Raw genomic sequence first — 12,898 nt, forward strand, 5'->3', positions numbered from 1 at the left:
GCCACTGTGCTGCCCTTGGAACGCTATACATAATAAGAATTAAAAACAATAATGCTGAAAACATGCCCATTTTCTCATATTTTCTAATAGTTGGAAGCCTTGTTATATCGATAGATCATAGATTTAAACATTGATTCCCTACAGTGCAGAAAGAGTCGATTCTGCACCAACCGTTCGGAAGAGTACGCTACCCATGTCCATTTCCCCCATCCACCCCACCCATACCCATCCACTCCACCCATACCCATTAGCTAACCTGCACATCCATGGATACAGAGGGGCAATTTAATTATGGCCAATCCATCTAACCTGCACATCTTTAGACTTTGTAAGGAAACCAGAGCACCCAGAGGAAATCGACAGACACGGGGAGAACGTACAGACGCCACACAGGTAGTGATCCATGGCCAGAATTGAAACCGGGTTCCTGGCACTGTGAGGCAGCAGTGCTACCCACTGCACCATCATGCCACCCAATTATTGGCTCACTTAGTCAATAAAAGTTCTCTTAAGTGTTAAGCTAATATTGGCCACAGCTAAAGCTGTATCACTGGAGTTCCGAGAGCTGAGTTAATGCTCACGTTATTCACATCTATAACTATTGCCATTGCATTCTGTAGATCACATTAAACAAATTAGGTTTTCTTCCAGTGGTACATAGAATGTTGCAGTTCTTCATTTAGGTCTCCCAAATGAACAATGCTAAGCTGGCAAGCTCTTATTACTGTTGCGGGCTGATTTTAATTAGCGCTAGATCTGATTTTTTTTTTTCTTCGTTTCATTGAGTCAGGGTTATATACAGAGCCCTGTGCTAAAATTAGAATTTTATGTTTTGCATGCCATTAATTTGTGACATATTTTTCCACAGTGTGTTGTTTTCCCTTGGAGTTCAGTGCAATTGAGTTTGCTAAGGCATTCAACAAGATTTTTCCACAGTTCCAGACTTCTTTCAAATGAATTGGGTTTTCTTCAATTTCTCCGAGCCCCAGGAACTCTGCAAAAATGCACTTAGTGCAAGTCCTGAATATGGAATATATGATGAAGTATTTCTGATACAATGAGTTAATGAAATAATAATGCAACACAAGGGATTGAGATGCTTCTGGCAGGTTTCAAGATATTTGTAAACGCAATGAACCTTTACTAAAATGTTTGTTTTCATGAGAAATATTTCACCAAGGACTTCAGTGATGGCTTGGTGGGTTCATCCAGTGTATCGCTGAGGCGTATCAACCAACAAGGCATGTCAGGATTCAAACCTCAGCAGAGTACCATTACTCTCAGTGCCCTCATGCTGGGACAAGGAAAATTGTCCAATGTCTTCACTAATGATCTCTATCCAGCGATCGCTGCTAAGGATTTGCAGATACAGAAGTTGAAGATAAGGATGGTACTGATTTGTGATGCACCTCACAGTCAAATAACCTGCTGACACTTATCGCCAAGGCTCAGACACAAAGAACAGTAAAATGAATGGTAATGGATGGTGTCCAGCAACCTTGAAAATAGTTGACCAATGAAAAGACAGGGGAAGAAGGGATCGAACAAATATTGCGAGAGAAGATTGATGAGAGAAATAAATTCATCATAAATGAACCATCTCCACATTTAAAACCAAATCAATTCTTCCGACTCGGTATTCATTATTAACCAAATATTTGTCCAGTACCCAAAGCAGTTAGTTCACACATCATTCGATGCTTTTCATAAAAGGCTGCACCATATATGTACTAGTCTGTGGAAAAAGATTCCTTCTAATTTGTTAGCTCCCTCGAGTTTTGCTAACTCACGTTGAATTAAGTATCTTATTTACTTGGACATTTCCACACTTGTCAGCATACTGAAGACTTGGAGCATGTCCTCTTTCAACCATCTTATTTTCCAATGTAAACATTTTAGTTCTATGATCCGTTTCAAAATTTCAAATAACTTTCACAGAATATGAAAACTGAAAGGATTACAAGTTTCTCTCTCACCGTTCAGATAAGAATGGTATTTCCATGATTATCATCACCCTCTGCAATATGTCAATGTATATGTTTTGAGGTATAGCCAATTTCACAAGTTAAATAAAAACTGATGCATGATTCATCATTTTCTTTTCAAGAAATAGTTTTACTTTGACAAAGAAATCTCTTTTACAATATCAAGCCAAAGGTGATGTCGAAAACTTGAGAAAGGTACTACCATACATCAATCTTAATATTTGATGATTTATTGGCCCTCTGTCAGACGCGGAAATACAGTCTACTTTAATTTTCTCTGTGAAGTAGCACCAAAGAATCGCATAATGAGTAGTATATCTAAACCGATATTTTAAAAATTCAATTAATTCAACCATGCTACCAAGTCAGCCATGTTCATCTGCTGGGTTGAAGGAAAATGTGTAGCAAAAAGATCTAGTGACAGATTGGGGACAGAAACATTCACTTCCTTGGAGTTGATTGCAAGCCAAACAAAATGAGCTCATCCCATTTGACTACATTTATCATCAATGTCCTTGTGGCTGTAAGAACTCAAACTGGATGCAACAAATCAGAAATTGCTGTTGTCTGTTGTAAGAAAAATGTAATTGTATTTTTAAACAGGTCAACTCCTTTGTTCAAATAATGGTGAGTGGAAACTTGGTATTACTGTGTTAAGTGCTAGCAGAATACCACCACCAATGTTCACAGCCAATCTAATATTCCCAATGCAGCTTTAACAAGGAGTCCTAAAAAAGCTTTGACTTAATGCAATTCCAATCAATCCTAGACTTTGATTTCATTTTGTTGACATTAGCCTGTATGACAGGCATTTTCAGTGAACCAATTGTAATTACACTCAAATTTGAACCCATTGACTCTATCAGTGTTTCCTGATCCAATGTGCATCATCTAATATGTATCCATCTTAAATACCAATAGATAATTTCCACTCCTGCCAGTAATACCATGCAGTCCTTTTGAATGATTTTGATCTTCTTTAAACTAGTCATTTGTTATCAGCAGCAAATTCTAGTACCTGACAAGCATTACCCACTGTGGCACAATGTAATAATATTGCCAAGAACAAAGGTTAAAGTAGTTCATTTCTCAGCTAATGCAGACAATGACATGTACCTTTAAGATGCTCACTATTGCCAGTGATCCTGACCACAGTCGCTCATTACTATCTCTGACTCTGTATCATTAAGACTTCACATATACCTAATCAACGTATGCAAGTGTAAGCACATAGACTAGATCAAGGTCTGTGCAGTGCCATACATAGTTGTTGCTCGTGATAAACCTTACGCAATTGTGTTTGACCAGAACCCTCGTCAGTCTCAATATCTTGTTCAGCAAAGATAGCATAGAGACAGATTCCTTGAGGTCCACATCGAGACCTTAACATAGGTGGTGGCTGCAGACCCCAAGCGACCATGACACCTGCTGCACTCCCAGTTTTAAGGCAATCTATTTTTTATTACCAATCGGCTTTTCAATCCAGTTGCCTTTCTTGCGATTATTCTCACACGCTTTTAATTCCTTTATGAGTTACATATGTGGAAATTTTGTTGAATGCTGTTTCATAAATCCAAGTGAATTCAAAATTGTTTAATGACCTTCAATGAAATTGCCAAACTCTAGAAAATATGAACCGAGATGCTCTTTATTTCCTCCAGCTTCTCTGGGTTACTCGGGTTAAATTAAATGTCCATTGTCTCAAATTGCAAAGTCAGACATGAAGGACTCTTCTAATGCTGCTGCCATTTTCTGACCCCTTTCGATATTTCTACCCTCTAACGAAGCTTATACCTTTCAACTATTACATATGGAGCTTTAAGAAAATACATACTGGAAGGACAGAGAAGACCATTGGCATTTGGAAAGTGAATAAGGCAATCAATATTTTGAGTTGAACTCATTTCCTGTAACTGAGTTTGGAAGCTGGTGAATCTGCCGAGCATTTCCTATTTTCATTTTATATTTCCCCCACTCTCAGTGCTATTTAAAAAATAAGCCTCCCTTGTCTATCGACCACCATTTGATCACCCCCACAAGTTATTGTAAGAATATATTGTATTAACTTTAACTACTTGTGTATCTCAAGATTTATTGCACTTTTATTCCTTGTGCATATTTTTCAAATATCATTCCTTAGCCTTGGAGGAAGATCGTGACTTGATGAGGTGATGTTAATCACATGTTTGGGATCCATATTCTACCTTGTAATTGATTGTTAAGAGTGCTGTAAAACTATTGGTACACTGACAGAGAATTCTCAATGTTTTTCTCTTCTCTCAAATCTCATGATTCGCTATTGCATCCAATTTAAGTCAAACAGCAGTGAGAATTTTAACTTCCAAGGGAGACTCACACAGGAGATATCGATTAGCCTCTGACTACAAGCAGGAAACAAACAACACATCCTCAACATTCCCTGAAGAGGATGGTCCCAGGATCTCAAGAAATTGGTCCAACGGTCTCTTTGTCCTCAAACCACAGCTGCAGCATAGCAGTCAGGCCCAGAGAGAGAGAGAAAGGGAGGAGTGGAACTGGGTGTACTGAGGTTAAAGCAGGAAGTGTGCAAGCTGAAAGCCACCTGCTGTATTGCATGAGTCGAGGAGGAATATTCCTGCTCCTACATACTCATGGTTTGGGAAGTTTTTAAAATTTGTTCATGGGATGTGGGTGTCGCTGGCTGGGCCAGCATTCATTGCCCATCCCTAATTGCCCTTGAGGGGGGGCAGTTAAGAGTCAACCACATTGTTGTGGATCTGGAGTCACATGTAGGCCAGACCAGGTCAGGATGGCAGATTTCCGTCCCTAAAGGACAATAGTGAAACAGGTGGGTGAAAACAAATTTACTGACCTGTCTTTGGTGGCCTCCTGTTCTTAGTCACTGGTTGGGCTGCCAATAAGGCCAAAAGAAAAACAGCCAGACCTTGAACGGTGCAAGCTCTGCCTGGCTCATGATCAATCTCAGAGCGGGAAACCTGTGTTCTAGGACCCTTCTGGCAAATGCAAGGAGGCTAATTAAGACATTCATCAGTGCCTGTTTAAGACATTCATCAGTGTTGCTCGAAACAACCCACCATGTGGTCCACCCCTGCTCCTATTGTGTCATTAGGTTCTCCTGAAGGTGGTGAGTCACACTGCGGCAGTCATCCTTAAGGTTCAAGTAGATTATTGCTGAAGTACCCATTTCAGTGACCTTGGATGGAAGGATGTCTCCCCTCAATGACTTCTGTTCAGCAGTATCGGGTTAATCTGTGATTAATAAACTACTGCAAATTAATTTTAAGGGTAAAATGGCAGGCAAGCCTAAAACAAAGCTAGAAATTGAATTTGATTTTCCCCCTCCCAGAGCGAGCCAGAGACATGGGATAACAGCCATCAAAAACAATTATTTGCTGTGTTGATTTAATCCTTTAAAATGAGCTGGATTAACAAATGAAAGGGTAGAAAGTTTCAAGGATATGTCTGAACATAGCTGATGAAACACTATTTTTTCTGTATGTTGTTGGAATAATGGGACGCCATTGATAAGAATTGAATAATGCAGATTTCAACATTAAATTGATATCATGCGGTTTCACTGGGTTGTCTTTGGGATGAGGGAGAAATTTCACAGAAATAAATTCCTTGCCGAAAAAGTCTTTATCTCGTCGGTTATTGACTTTTCTTAGGAGATTAAATATCTTGGAAACAGCCTGTGATAAATTTGTTGCAAATAATGTGCTCGACAGGCCAAGCAGGTTTTTCTTATTCCCCTCTTTCCATTGCACCTAGTCACACGAAGACATCTAATCATATGTCTTATTTAGAGCTGGTGTTCGATTACATCTTCCACTACCAAAGGTAATTGGATCCAAGGCAATTCTGTGAACTAAAACGCAAGAAGTAGAGATCAGCTTCGCAGAAAGCAAGCAACTCCCGATCCTTGCAGCAGGTCACAGGAGTATGTGCCATGAGGCACAAAGAAAATATAAAGGAGGACTGAGCTACAATCAGGGAAAATAATAAGAAGCAAAGAAGAAAAGTCTGTGCAATCACTGGTAATAATTACAAAAGGAGCAGCAAATGTAGGGGTAAAGGAAATAGTCCAGGTGTACCATTGCACTAGAGTGTGTTGAAGGAAACTTTCCAAGAACGTTTTCTTCCCCTAACTCATTCTTTCTAATTATTCAATGCTCTTAATTCCCCAGTCTTAATTTATCTGCGCAATCGACAAATATTTTAGACCAAAGGTGGCATTATTATCTTCCGCCTGACCATTTCCTCGAAGCGAGGAGGGCGTTGTTCATCAAACCCATGGCACTAGCTTGCATGAGGAATCTTTCAGGCAGTTGCAGCTACCACACGTTTCTGGATGACCAGGTAACTCTCCCATTCTTACCGCTTGGCATAGGCATGTTGGAAGGATTCACAGATTGACAATCAACCTGATTGGCCAAGCCACAAACTCACATTCCTTGGCCACCAAGTCCTGCGACTGGACTCAAACGCAGAGCTTCTGGCTCAGAGAGGCAATAATGCTACCCAATGCGCCACAAGAATTCCTACCATCATTGACCTAACAGGCACATGGCAAGTCAACTGGACTTACCTCCCATTTAAAAAAAAATCTTGATGGCATCCTGAACCCTGATTTTAATAACTGATAAAAAAATGTTAATGTTTTATCTGTTTTTGAATTGTTATTTGGCCTGATTGCGATGATTGAGGTAGCATAAAGAAAGCAGCTTTGTTGAATTCCCTATTAACTGCAATGTAGATTACTTCACAATACAGCCAGGTGTGGAAGGGCAGGCTTGAGCAATTCATCATTAATGTTGCAGAGTTCTATCAAATATTTGTAATTATTTGCACAACTGCACAAGCCCTGCCCATGTAGGATTATTATCTCTGTGCTACCATCTAGCCAGTCTCTGACACCGTAATTGAAAACAAAATAACATAATAGGCAGATTGCAGTTCCAGATGGAGCAAGTATCTGTACTATTTCTAACATGCAGTTAGATAAGCCCCAGCTCTAAAATATCAGGAGGATAGTAGAATTATGGTTGCTTGAAACCCTTTGGCCACATTCCTCCTCAGTGCTCTCTGATGGTGACACAAAGGCAAGCTGGGTTAGCATAAAATGACGACAAAATATTCACCTGACTTGCTGAAGCCTTCGGAATGCCAAGAACTGGAGGCAGTTCTTCAACCATGGTACCAGGGTGGCATGTTTGTACACATGCACGATCAGGGACCCTCCTATATTGCATTTGGGCTGGGAGGGGAGGTCAGGGATCATTTGGGGACCTCAGAGATCAGGACATCATTTAAAAATGGTGTCCCGATCTCTTGCTACAATGGGGAGTTCCGGTGAGCAGAACATCCCATTGTAAAAAACAGGGCTATGTGCGGGTTGGCCGCGCATTCCCCATTCAGGCCCCTTGTTCAAAGTGAGTCGAGTTAAATAGCCATGTGTTTCTCGGCACTGCGAGTGCAGGGAAATAAGCGGGTGAATGTGCTCACTCAGGGACTTTTGGTAAGATTGCGCCCTATGAGTATACTGAAATCTAAATCTTTCATCCGATGGGCGCGTGTTTCCGGTGCACTTGTAAGCAAGTGCAAAACATGCTTCCAGCCACGATCGGCCTTGTCACTTGATTTCACCCTTGCTGGCCAATTAACAGGCTGCCAGCATTAAAAGCTAAATGAGAAAGGCTCAGTATTGCTGGGGAGGGAAGTAAGAGGAAATAAGGGAGGGTGCGGGATTCCACTTCCAATGTTCTTCCTGACGGGGACAACTGCTGCAGAGCTGTCTCGGGGAACTGCAGACCTGTAAAGGAATAATTAGTGACAGAAAATCACTGCAATGGGCCTCACAGAGCACATTCAAACAGAAACATCAGGCCCCAGACACAGTTTTAATTTTATTTCAGCCCTGATTGTTCATCACACCCTGGATCGAGGTTGCAGCTAAAACCTAAAGGCCATCTGGCCAATCGTCTCACCCGCCAACTGTAAAAGCAGACGGGTTGTGGTAGTCACCACTGTTGTATTGTATATACTGCATACGAGGGTATTACGGTAAGGCCCCTGTACTACAGGTACAGGGGTAGATCCCTGCCTGCTGGCTCCGCCCAGTAGGCAGAGTATAAATGTGTGTGCTCTCCGAGCTGCAGCCATTTCAGCAGCAGCTGCGGGAGGCTCCACATCTCTGCATAATAAAGCCTCGATTACTCTCTACTCTCGTCTCGCCATAATTGATAGTGCATCACGGGTCACATAAAGTTGCAGCCAATTGGCCGCTTAATGGACTAAATTGTCCGCTTGCTTGTTGACAGCGCACTTCTGACTCTTGCGCGTCCCTGCCAACCGGAATATCGCTTCCAGGTCAGGCACAGGCCTGCATTCTGCATGTAAAGTTCAGACTTTGAAGTTGTTCTTCACCAGAAGTGCAGCGAAAATCTGGCTTACATGGGGAGGATGTTCCACTGCGTTTCTGAGAAAATTATGGCAGCAGCTTTAAGAAATTTCCAAATCTATATGTTGTAAAATATTCAGCAGCTGGATGAAGAAAATTGATTGCTCATTCTGGACCTTCTGACTATTTTTCTTTTCAATGCTGGCAGTAAAAGCACTGTGCATGTCTGTCTTTTTTAAAAGGCCAAAGTTAGTTAATATGCTAAATGGGAAGCTCATTCACCTAAAGCCTGGACGATAATTGAATTGGTAGCTTATCTGGATGTCTGCATCTTTGACCGTGGCTTTGGAAAATCTTTTAATCTTGATTGTTTGTGAGGAACTTTTAAAAACCAGGTTGGCAGTATTGACAAGAAGACTAATTTTCAGAAACAGAGCTGCCCAGGCACATAGACAACAGAAAGAGACTATTTCCACCTTGTTGTGTTGGGCGCTCTGGATCCGTGGAACACATACAGGTCACCAACACTTGAAATAGTGCAACACTATTTTATTGAGTCATTAACAGTTTAACATACTCTCACTGTGGGTTAACACGATACTAGCTTTAACTAAAGACCTTTGCCTTGTCCTAACCAGTCGATGCACTCAGCACATGGTGAATGTCTGTGCCGCAGGCTGTGAGCTCTGTCCTACTCGGAAGCTGCAGCTCGAATGAGCGGGAACTCTGATGCCCCCTGTCTTTATAGTGCGTGTGCCCTAACTGGTGATTGGCTGCGGTGTTGTGTGTGTTGATTGGTCCCACTGTGTGTCCGTCAGTGTGTGTGTCTGCACCATGATATACTGGTGTATATCATGACACACCTGTGGAGGTCTTATTTTATTTACACTAAATTACATAACTCCAGCTGGAGTGGAGGTAGCATTTTATGTTCTTTATTCTTGATAAGACCACAAATTTAAGTTGAACCAATTGAACTTACTGATGGCTTGTACAATTCCTCTTCATATGGAATAAAGCAATTTACACTTTTAAACCCACTTTTGCTTAGAGTAATAATTCAATTCAGAACTGACATGTAGATCCAGTCTAGTTGGCAAGGAGTTTCATGGTTACACCCTCAAGCTTTGTTATCAGTTGTTACTCGGACTGATGCACTGAACTGGAGAAATATATCAATCACAAGTCCAAATTTCGAAAGCCGTTTGTTCCATTCAAACTCAAGGGCTTGAGCAACCTTTATTCAAATGGCTTGGGGCCTAGTGTGTATCTGATTTTGGAATTTTTAAATTACAGAATATAATTTTTGAGAGGGCGATTCCCGGGATGTGTAGGAGTGCTGTGTTGGCCCACCCCTCCAGCAACTCCATTTCTAAATGAATGGGGTGTGCCCTCGCGCTGATTGAATGGATAATCTAATGGGAGGAACTACCTGACGTAAAGGTCTGATGATTATATTAAAATGTATTCATTATGTCATTGGCAGGGGACCGGGTCAATCGGAACAGGAAATCCGCCAGTATAAACCGCATTTTGGGACACCCATAGCGATGCTGCCCCCCCCCCGAAAACAAGGGTGCAAAATCCACCCCTGCCTTAGTGTTCTTTTCTAGGTGAGAAGGTGGAAAAAGTAACTGGTCTGATTAGTAAGTTTGCAGACGACAGAAAGGTTGGTGGAATTGCGGATAGCGATGAGGACTGTCAGAGGATACAGCAAGATTTAGATTGTTTGGAGACTTAGGCGGAGAGATGGCAGATGGAGTTTAATCCGGACAAATGTGAGGTAATGCATTTTGGAAGGTCTAATACAGGTAGGGAATATACAGTGAATGGTAGAACCTCAAGAGTATTGACAGTCAGAGAGATCTAGGTGTACACGTCCACAGGTCAGTGAAAGGGGCCACACAGGTGGAGAAGGTAGTCAAGAAGGCATACGGCATGCTTGCCTTCATTGGCCGGGGCACTGAGTATAAAAATTGTCAAGTCATGTTGCAGCTGTATAGAACCTTAGTTAGACCGCAGTTGGAGTAGAGTGTTCAATTCTGGTCGCCACACTATCAGAAGGATGTGGAGGCTTTAGAGAGGGTGCAGAAGAGATTTACCAGGATGTTGCCTGGTATGGAGGGCATTAGCTATAAGGAGAGGTTGAATAAACTCGGTTTGTACTCACTGGAACGACGGAGGTTGAGGGGGCGACCTGATAGAGGTCTACAAATTTATGAGAGGCATAGATAGAGTGGATAGTCAGAGGCTTTTTACCAGGGTAGAGGGGTCAATTACTAGGGGGCATAGGTTTAAGGTGCGAGGGGCAAGGTTTAGAGGAGATGTACGAGGCAAGTTTTTTACACAGAGGGTAGTGGGTGCCTGGAACTCGCTGCTGGAGGAGGTGGTGGAAGAAGGGACGATAGTGACGTTTAAGGGACATATTGACAAATACATGAATAGGATGGGAATAGAGGGATACGGACCCAGGAAGTGCAGAAGATTTTAGTTTAGACGGGCAGCATGGTCGGCACAGGCTTGAAGGGCCAAAGCGCCTGTTCCTGTGCTGTACATTTCTTTGTTCTTTGTGATGCTATCATTGAGTGACTTGCTAGACCACTTCACATGGCAGTTAACAATCAACCACATCAGTGTGGGACTGGAGCCACATGCAGACCAAACCAGGTAAGGACAGCAAGTTACCTCCTACAAAGGATTTTAGTGATCCTCAAGACAGCTTCATGGTCAAATTTACTTTTCAGCAAATTTCAGTTCTTCTTATTTTTTTGGATTCAGATTCTCAGATTTTCATGGTGGGATTTGAATTCACAATCCCTCAGAGTATTAGCTCAGGTCTCTGATTTCCTAGGTCTATAACATAATCATTGCAAGTGTCATAATGTCTCCAGCTTCATCTTCCATGTATTTCATGTCTCAAACATTAGCCATGGAAACACTCATTGGAGCTTTTGGGCTGGCCTTTCAAATTGGAAGAAAGGGGCATTCAGCAATTTCCACTTAATCTCCTTTTAATTCTGCAGCAAACATGTGCTACCACAAGCATTTAAGATGTGCACCATTGCACAGCTTCTCTCTCCTGATTTAAGACATGTTTCAATTCAGACTGGAAGCTGTAAGTCCTGCACCCAGCACTTGCCCAACATAAAGCTGGGCCTGAGCCAGGGATATGTTTTCAGAAACAGGAGATCACAGTTTGATCCTATACAATAGGACAAGAGATAAAGCAGAATGCCTTGGAGTACTGGCTCCACCAGGTTTTTCTTCTCTCGAAGGCAACTTTTATTGCTTCAAAATTTGCAAATTGTCACATGCAATGAGCAAGCCCATTGCTTTGAATTTCTCAGTGAGTGAATAAATAGAATTACGAAATGAGAACCTCAGAACAGCACAATTTTTGAGAGCAGCTCCGGCTGCCGATGCGGGGCCCTGTGCCTCCGGTCGTAGGTCTGCGCATGCGCAAGACGGCGGCCTGTGTCGGCCGCCCCGTGCGTCATGGTCGACCCACACCGTGGACCGGCACCAAAAACATCGCCCCCCCCCCCCCCCAGATTGTGCGCACCCGGGGATTGGTGGCCCCCGATCAGTAGCCTGGCTGTCCTGGAAGGCCCCCCGGTGAATGATCCCCCTGCCCCCACGCTGAGTGCCCGCCAGGTAGAACAATGAGAGAACCACGCCAGCGGGAACTCGGCCAGCTGCACTTGGTGAATCGCCACGGGGGCCTCTTTCAATGACCTCCGACCAGTGCCGCGTCGACTGCACACACGCAATTGCCGGCAATCTTCCGGGGACTGGAGAACCGGGGGAGCGGCATCGGACCTGATCTCGGGTTTGACGCCCATTCTCCGTCCCGCGATTTCGGCACGGAGGCTCGGAGAATCCCTCCCAACTTGTCTGCAATGCCACACCAGGAGCAATGAATGGAGGCCAGATCCTATCCTATTAGCAAAGGCCTGTCACTTTGGTACTTAATAAAAGCAAATTATTGCGGATGATGGAATCTGAAACCAAGGAGAAAATGCTGGAAAATCTCTGCAGGTCTGGCAGTATCTGTCGGGAGTGAAAAGACCTAACATTTCGAGTCCAGATGACCCTTTGTCAAAGCTAAAAGACATAGAAAGCGGTAAACATTTGTAATGTGGCATGAGAGAATGAAAGATAAGTCATAGCCGCAGGGTCCTGGGTTCGATTCCGACCTTGGGTGACTCTCTGTGTGGCGTTTGCACGTTCTCCCATGTCTGTGTGGGTTTCCTCCCGGTGCTCTGGTTTCCTCCCACAGTCTGAGGATATTCAGGTTAGATGGATTGGCCATGATCAATGCACAGGGTTACTGAGATAGGGTGGGGGAGTGAGCTTTTTGCTGAGGTACAGTGCACTTTTGGAGGTTCAGAGCAGACACAATGAGCTGAATGGCCTCTTTCTGCATTGTAGGAATTCTATGGATTCTTCCATGGATTCTATTGCCTGAGAATCTTGTGCCGTGCAATTACTTTGCTTTTAAATTGTCAAAGTA

The 12,898-nt window shown here is 42.9% G+C and overlaps 1 protein-coding gene and 1 long non-coding RNA gene across 4 annotated transcripts in view; one reads left to right on the forward strand and one right to left on the reverse strand.

Moving 5' to 3' along the window:
• LOC140410473 (uncharacterized) overlaps positions 1-2,094 on the forward strand; it is a 178,467-nt gene extending 176,373 nt beyond the window's left edge. For all 3 annotated transcript variants that reach the window (XR_011940657.1, XR_011940658.1, XR_011940659.1), the window contains one exon: positions 869-2,094. This is a non-coding gene — a long non-coding RNA (uncharacterized lncRNA). The remainder of the gene's footprint in view (positions 1-868) is intronic.
• Positions 1-12,898, reverse strand: part of LOC140410474 (CUB and sushi domain-containing protein 1-like) — a 3,392,839-nt gene that overhangs the window by 2,431,595 nt on the left and 948,346 nt on the right. The gene's annotated exons all lie outside the window — the stretch shown is intronic.

The sequence above is a fragment of the Scyliorhinus torazame genome, chromosome 4, assembly GCF_047496885.1.
Source record: "Scyliorhinus torazame isolate Kashiwa2021f chromosome 4, sScyTor2.1, whole genome shotgun sequence".
Classification (NCBI taxonomy): domain Eukaryota; kingdom Metazoa; phylum Chordata; class Chondrichthyes; order Carcharhiniformes; family Scyliorhinidae; genus Scyliorhinus; species Scyliorhinus torazame.